An 8820-nucleotide genomic window follows, 5' to 3' on the forward strand; every position below is an offset into this window, starting at 1 on the left:
GGGTCTAATACAAGGGAAAGCGTGGTAGGTGGCACCCAGTCAGCAGCTTTCAGATGTCATGTCTCTTGTGTCACTAGATGTGTATTAACATCCTCTCTTAAAGAGAAATGATATGAGCCTCTTCCTGCCAGCTGGGACTACATCAGGCAGTTTTCGGAGTGTGACCTTGGCGTTACGGCAGACAGTCAGCTGTCCTTTTCTGTATCTTGTCTTCAACCTGCCTGAACCGGGCTCTGCCCAGCAGTGACCTTTGTTCTCCTGACACTTATCTCCAGGATCCCAGGGGCTCCTCCTAGGACCAGCACCCAGCCCCCCGCCCCTCGCCCCTCGCCCCTCGCTGCTATGTGGGCTAGGGGAGCACCCCCTGTTTGGGACCCCTCTCTCAGGGGCTCCCATTCCCACGCAGCTTAGAAAAGAAACAAAATAGCCAGTATGTAGGCCAGTTTGGCATAGATCCTTTTAAAGAATGTCCTTGATGCTTCCATGTTTCAAAACATTTTCAGCAAATTTTCATTGAATCTTTTAAACCATTGCTATAGGGAAGGCCCTGAAACTAAGGCTGGGGTTCTTAGGCGCTCACACAGATGCCTCCCTCAATGTATTTCCTTTTCAAATAGGTTGAACGAACAGAAACCAGGCAGGTAATATAGAGATAATGTCCAGAGATGCAATAAATATAGCCAACCTCTGTAGCATTCGAGGAGACATGAGAGAGGTTGGAAATTACCCTCTAAGTTCATTCTTTAAAGCTCATTATTTACTTTCAAAGTACTGTTTGTGCAGAACCCAAGGACAGGAATGTACTGACCCATCCTTCCCCCTGGCTGGCTGCCTTCCTGATGGCGGTAAATGTAATCGCCTACAGCAGGGTACTGGTAAAACGCCCAGTGGAAGCACAAATTGAAAAATAGACAAAAGAAGCTTCTTTGAGCCCGTGAAAACACCAGGGTCATGAATATGGAAGATATATTAATTCATTAGTAAGTTCCAAGACATTGCAAATGCTGGGAGGAGGGGGCGTGGGCGGGCGCCACTGACGCAAAAGTCAGTGTGTGCGGGGACACTTGCCCAATCTCTGGGGCCTGTCTGTTTTGTGGCACACTTGGTGGGGCCTCCATCAGAGCTGGGCGGAGGCAAAGGCAGGACGCAGTGGTCTGGGTTTGGGGGAGCAAGACAAAACTCCACAGGGGCCTCGGAGCTCAGGCTGCAGAGCACTGTTTGCACGAAGTGCGCTGAGTCCTCTCCAGCTGAGGGCCCAGAGAACCGGAAGAAGCAGGGTGATGTCAGCAGAGCGGGGTCAGGGATGCCAATTCACCTACGAAACTCCACAGGTTCTCAAAGGCTGGGACTTGCACTATGTCAGGCAGCAGGGCTAAAAGAAATTCAGTTTACTGTAGTACTGAGTTCAGGGGTCTTGTTCCAGGACCAACATAGCATGAGATGTCCCTGGGGTCCTCCAATTTGAGCAATCGTCCAGCCTCTTTGGAAGATCTGCCTTTTAATGCCTTCTCCTGTTCCATTCTCTTGGTTTTCAAGGGAGCCCGGCTTTCTAAGGTGCACTTTTTTAGAAGTGCAGCATTTGCTATAGGGGATGTTCATATTCTCTTAGTATAATATCATCAAGAAGCTAAAAGAAATCAGAGATTACTGGGTGAGGAAATGGTTTCAGCATATGCCCTTCACACTGCCATAGATCTGACACCCCAAAAACATTGGCAGGTGAGATGGATTTGTCAGGAAAAGTACCTGTGCACAGCATTTCTGAGTTCTTGCATATTCAAAACTGTTTTTCTACATCCTTGATACTCGAAGAATAAATAGCTTGGCTGGATATAAAGCTCTTGGTTTGTATTTTCTTAGTTTCTTGAAAATGCTACTCCATTATTGTCTTGCATTATATGTTGTTTTTGAGAAATGTAATGCCAGTCTAATCCTCTCTTCCTTTCAAGCTATTTCATGCTTTCATCATAAGGCCCTATAGATTTTTTTTCTTTTCTCTTTAAAGCCAAGCAATTTTACTAGGATATATCTCTGAAATGACCATTCCACGTCAGTTTTACCAAGTGGTCCCTTCACTGTATAGATTCAGTTTATGATTTATTTCTGGAAAGTTTTCTTGGGTTATAATTTTAGGTATTAGTTCGATCCATTGTTTTGATACCCTCATTCAGGAACTCCGATTGGACGTGCTTTGTCTGTCTTTCATTCCTATTACTTTCCTCTGACCTGTTTTACTTCTTTATCTTATTTTTACTCTCTTGGTTGTTTTCCTGCTTTTTAAAAATGTATTTGATTAAATTTTTATTTAAATGTGTTCCCCCCTTGGGCTTTGTAATTTAGTTTTCATTTCTTATATGATTCTGTTTTCTTATATATTTCCAGAATTCAACAACTCTGATTTTATTTCTTATTTTTTGGTCCATTTGTGTTAGGTTTATATTTCTGATTCAAAGTGTTTTATTTTTAACATAGCTCTACATTCTTCTTTAATGATAATTAGCTTTTATTGGAGTATTTTGCTTTAGTTTTCCTCAGTTTCCTGGGTTTGGAGGGGGAAGAGGGTATTTCCTTTAGCAGAATTATTTTGATTCACATTTTTTTAAAACAATAGCTTTGTTTGGATATGATCTCTTTTTTCTTATTTCTATTCATTTGATGGAGAGGGTTTCTAGTGTGAGGGCAGCATCTTCTATCAGTTCTGCCTTTTTTCTGTGCAAATGCTTTTATGCAAGATGTTGACAGTGAGTGTGGGAAGAAGGAAAAGGGTTAATGTGTTGTCGTTGTTGTTTTTAAGATCATTGATTTTATCCTTTTATTTCTTCTTTCCTTTTACTGCTATGCTCCCAAAAGATATATCAGCACTCCTCTCTTATTCTCCCCAAGAAGCAATGCTTCTCCAAGGCTCCACTTCACACTCACTCCCACTTCCTTTCCCTGTAGCTGGCATTGTGAACTACCAAGTTCCAAATTGTGTTCAGTATTTTCTAACTTAGTTGGACTTTCTTGCTCTGGGGTTGAGATGGTTGGAATTTGGTTCATTGATAATAATTTGAAGCTTGTAGTAATTTCTGATTCTTAGTAATGCTGAAATCATGGTATTATTTTCTATTTTCTCTCATTTATTTTAATGAGGTTTTGGGTTTAAGGGGGATTTGGGTTTTTTGTTTTGTTTTGTTTTAAGTTGTATGGAAAGATTCCAAATCAAACAGCCACCACTGTTTTCCATACCTAGAAGTCTGTAAATTGTAAGTTAAGAAACAAGAAATAAAAGGCTTACATTAACATGAATATGTTTATTTCCAGTGCTCTTTATTCCTTTGTGTAAGCATGTACTTCCATTGGCATCTTTTTTTGTTTTCAGCTTTAAGAACCTTTTTTGTTTAAACATTTCTGTATACCTATGGGCAATGAACTCTCTTCGTTTCAGTTAGTATGAAAGACTTGTGATTTTTGCCTTCGCTTTTAGAAGATATTATTCCTGGGCATAGAATTCTGAGTTGAGAGTTTTTCTGTTAGCACTTTACCCATGTTATACCAGTCTTGAGCTTGCACTGTTTCTGTTGAGAAGTCTGGAGTTATTCTTATCTCTGTTCCTCTGGGCTTAATGTGCTTTTCTTCTCTGGTTACTTTTAAGTTTTTCTTTTTGTCCTTACTTGTCAACAATTTGGTTATGATGTTCCTAGATGTGGTTTCCTTTTCCCCCTGGTTTGGTGGTCAGTGGACTTCTTCAATTTCTGTGCTGATATTTTAATCAGATTTGAGAAAAATCTAACTATTATTTCTTCAAGATTTTCTATCTCAATCTCTCTCCTCTTTTCCTGGGGCTCCAGTTACATGTACAGTTGGGCACTTATCAGTGTTTCACACATGATAGAGGCTCTGTTCTTTTAACTTTTTTCAACATTTTTCTCTCTGAGCTTCAGTTTGGATGCTTTCTATTGCTGCGTCTTCGAGTTCACTGATCTTTTCTTTTGCAGTGTCCACTTTGCTCGTCTTGTATCAACTCTTTAACTTTTATCCTGCCTCTGTTCCTTGCCTATACTCTTCCACCTGTATGAAATGCTCTTTCCAACCTTACCATCTGGTTAACTCTTTCTGCTCCTCCAGATCTGAAATCAATTGTCCTTTTCTGGAGGAAGACTTCCCTGAACCAATGAACCAAGTCAAATGTCACTCTTCTATGTTCACATTGGCACAATGTAGCTCTCATTTGCAGTGCTATAACCATTGTAATTTTACATTAGTTTTCATGATTATATCATTGATGTATGACACCTCTGCTGAATTTTAAGCTCTGTGAAATCAAAAATTGTGTCTGCTTTTGCTCACTCCTATGTCTCCAGCATATTGTATGTGTCTAATAAATACTTATTGAACAAGTAAACAAATGAATTAAAAAATGCTCTTTCATGGTTCTCTTTTTATAATCATGTTTATAGCTATCTCTACCTTTCTAGCAAATGATCTAAGCAGAAGAGGATGCTGAAGGGGTGGTAAGGCAGTAAGAAAATTGAGTAACACAGAAACAAAGTAAATTTACCCCTTAAATTAGGCTTTAAGAAGGATTCTTTGTTTCTTCCTTAAAATGAAACTGGACTATTACAATTGATACTTTGATCCCAGGAAGATAAACTACAAACCATCATCAAAAAAATGTCTACTGGTGGGACTGGTGGCTCACTTTGTCCTTTCTGCCTGTAAGCCATGAGAAGCCATCAAAATAGTTCTGCCATTGAGGGGATAACAAACCCCAGGTTTAACCTGCTTTTTTTTTTTTAAAGATTTTATTGGAGAATTGGGGGATGGGAACAGTGCTGGAGAATTGGGGGAGGGGAACAGACAAGTTGCTGTCCTTTTGTTCTTCAGTCTAGTTGTGGAGAACATCGCTTCACTGGCCCATGTTGGTGCTATCATTGCGCTCTTTCCGGGTGAGGCAGATCGGTCACCGGCCATTGGATGTCCTCTCACAGCGGCTCACAGCAACTCACGGCAGCTCACGCTAGCTGCGGCCACTCACAGTAGCTTACGACAGCCCACTGCAGCCCCACTGCAGCCTACGCCATTGCCGGCAACTCATGGGAGCCCATCTCCAGGTCGGGTCTTGTTCACCATCTTAGCTGTAGAGGGCACAGCATCACTTGCCCATGTGGGATCCGAACCGGTGACCCTGCTGCTCAGAGCTCACTCTCCCAAGCCAACTCTTAACCAACGAGCCACTCAGTTGGCCCCTCATCTGCTTTTCAATGCTTTTCTTCTAGCATGAGAAGTTTCTTTTCAAGCAAAGTACTGAGATCAATGGGTCCTACCTTTCACAAAACCTCAAATCTTCACTAAAGTAGAACTTTTAGTCAACTATTTATTTAGTCCTTAAAAAAAGAGAAGAAAAAGAAAGAAAGAAAGAAAGAAAGAAAGAAAGAAAGAAAGAAAGAAAGAAAGAAAGAAAGAAAGAAAGAAAGAAAGAACAGAAAGCATGAACTCTATCCCCTTTTTGATTAAATACTGCCAATGACTTCTCTATTTGGAACTAGAAATGTTCTCTCTTTCCACATGTTAAATGCATATGTTTTAAAATGCCATTTGGCCCCTTGGTTCCCCAGTTCTCAGTATAAAAACAAAATGGTCAATAATTCATTTCAACACTCAAATTGAGCTGACAAGCTTTTGGCTATTCAACCCTGTAGATGTAAGGTGAAAGTTCCAGAGGGCAAGCGGGAACTATGAGTTTACCAAAAGTCTGTAAGCACATTTTTTTTAATGTTCACAGAATCCTGAGACTTAACCTTGTTTTAAGAAGAAGAACCTGTTGACACCTGAGAGGTTTTGAACCACTGGAAAATGAGACCCATCCTGAGGCGGGCAGGGGAAGCTACACCAAAGCCATATTTGCCTTTTCATCTACTTCCCGCATGCCTTGCGGCCCTCCCTGGACACATCCGTTGGGTGGGAGGAGGCCCATTGCCAGAGAACACAGTCTGATATTTTCTGTCCTGCTGCAGAAAGTCCCCTCTTCTCCTGCTACCCCCACATCCTCAGCCTGGAAATAACTTTTAGAGAAGAGCAGGGAAGTAAGGCTGTGAAAGGCAGATATTAGTGGTGGAGTATGAAGCGTTTCTCCCCCAGACATTGAAAGGACACTCCAGAATCGTTCGTTTAACTTTGGCTGCTTCTGTAGTATTTGAGAAGCCACTAAGAAAATTTTCCCTGGGAAGACAAATTCCTCAAGCTGAATGAGATACAGCTAGCTATTACCACAGGATATGGCCTTTAGTTACCTCTGACTTCATCTCTTCCCACTCCCTTCTCTTCCTGCCTTGGCTGCACCCACACCATCCTCCTTGCTCTTTCTCAAACAGCTAAACACACTACTAGCTCACGGCCTTTGGCCACCCTGGTCTCGGTCCACACGCCTGCATGGTTTGTTCCCTGACTTCATCCAGGGCTCTGCTCAAATGTCATCTTGGCAGATGGATCTTTCCTGGCCACCCTGCATATACCTTTTCATATCCTATTTTATTCACCACTTGATAATGTTTAATAGTTATATGTTTGTTTGTAGTATGGTTTGCCTGGCTAGAATATAAGATCCATGAGAAAAGAAATTTTCTCTTAAACCCTAGGCACATGGTGGGTGCTCGATAAATATCTAAAGAAGAAAGGGAGGGAGGAAGAGAGGAGATTGGGAAAGAGAGAGGAATAAGAGGGGGGTACAATAAGGGTTGAATGGGGGGCTAAAGGGTGTTTCTGAAAGTAGACATGGGAGACACCAAAAGAAACATTCTTACTTCATCTGTTCCCTGTACTTGGGATATTTTACTCTGGATGGCAGAGAAATATCATTATTTCCTATTAAATCCATGTTAAATGAACTATTAGTGATGTTATTCTCTTTCGTTCCTCTGACCCATGGTAGCCTCTGCCTTGGTGCCTATTCTTTTGTTCTGACCCACTAACCCTAACTATTCCCCATCCCCTTGAGGATAGGAGCCTTGTTCTGATCCTCAGTCTGATGGTGAGAGGCTCTTCTGCCTTGCCTTTCAGGAGTCTGTCTTCCTCCCTTGTTCCCTGTCCCAGCCCATTATCAGCCTGTGCTGCCTCTGAAACCCTGTCCCAGTGTCAGGTGAGGAGCGCCCCATGGACCCAGTCTGCTGTACAAGCAGAACAGGTAGCCTTCCCCTTCAGAGCCAACCCCAGCTGCCCTTTTACAGTCAGAAGCCATGCTGATTTTCATTCGTGTGCTAGATTCCAACCTCTTCTCTAGCCCACCTTTGGTATTGCAGATTAAACCATCTTACTTTACATCTAACTCATGATTAAAAGTTATAGAAAAGAGAATTAAAAAAAAACACTAAAAAATGACCTAGTACATACATACTTCAGAAGGCCTTTAGTCTAATAATAATGTGTCCCATCAAGGTAAACAACCAAAAACATAAAATTTCCCCACTTACCTCCCTAAAGTGGACTAGGCTGCAGAGACAGAGCCTGTCCAGGGTTCTGATCACTTTCCTGATCCCAAAGACCACTGCTTAACCCTGACAAATCCAAAGTTGTCTTGATGGACTGGTGTGTAGCTCTAAGCTGAGCCAGCAGAGGTGGTTCCGGGTGCCAGGAAAGGACCTGGGCTCCCCTGGACTCACACTTTCGAGAAAGCCATGACCTGCCTCTGCCTTTCAGAGGTCCTGTATAACCAGCAAGACCTCCCTGATCTGTGCAGACCTCTGTCCCAGACACAAACTCCCGACACTGACCTAGAACCAGCACCAGGTGGCTTTGGCCTAAAGTTTTTCTCAGCTAGACTCACTGCTCTGGGAATTTCCCAGAAAGTCTTTGCCTGAGAAACTCTTTGTCCTTGTACCAGTACAGTGAGATTGTTTATGAAGAAGAGTTGATCGATGAAGGGTGATGTCACAGCTGCAGTTAGGCTGCTTTAGTTGAAGGCTAATCACATGGTGTTATAATCACACAGACTGAAATTCAGGAAAAGAAAACAGAAAGCAGACAGAGGTCTAGGGTGAAAGCATACCTGACATAGTGTAGAAAGCAGGAGGGGCTGTTGTGCCTGGAGTAGAGTCATTAGAAGGTGAGAAAGATCAGCTCAGTGGGGCCTGGTAGCCCGTTGTAATGATTAGAGCTTTCACTAGGAGTGAGAGACTAAGCAGACAAGGTGGAAACAGGAGAGTAATTAGAAGTATGTTGCAAAGACCTTGGAGAGTGGTCATGGTCAGTTATGAGACCTGGTCAGGTTCTGGATATATTCTGAAGGCAGAGCCAGCAGAATTTGCTGGAGGATTAGATGTGAGGTTTTGAAAGAAATCGTGAGATCAAACATGACTTTAGGGCTTTGGGTCTGAGCAGCTGCAAGGATGAAGTTGCCATTAACTGAGATGGAAGAAAACTACAGATTGAGCATGTTTCGGAGGGACTATCAGGGTTTCAGTTCTACATATCTTAGGTTGAGATGTTTATTTGATTTCCAAATAGAGATATAGAGTAGGCAACTGGATATGCAGGGCTAGAATTCAAAGAAGTCCAAAATGGGAATACATAGTGAAGTCCTCAGCTTCTAGGTGGAATTTAGAGACACGAAACTGAATGATACTACCAAGAAATGAGTGTAGGTTGGGAAGAGAAGAGAAGAGATCCAAGATAAAAATGCTGGGGCACCCCATGTTAAGAGATCAGAGAGGGCCGGCCGAGTGGCGCGATGGTTAAGAACTGGCTTGGGACGCCAAAGGGCCCCGGTTCGGATCCCACATATGAGGGCCAGTGACACTGCCCTCTACAGCTAAGATGCTGAACAACAGCTCAACCTGGAGCTGG

The sequence above is a fragment of the Hipposideros armiger genome, unplaced genomic scaffold, assembly GCF_001890085.2.
Source record: "Hipposideros armiger isolate ML-2016 unplaced genomic scaffold, ASM189008v1 scaffold_116, whole genome shotgun sequence".
NCBI classification, from domain to species: Eukaryota; Metazoa; Chordata; class Mammalia; order Chiroptera; family Hipposideridae; genus Hipposideros; species Hipposideros armiger.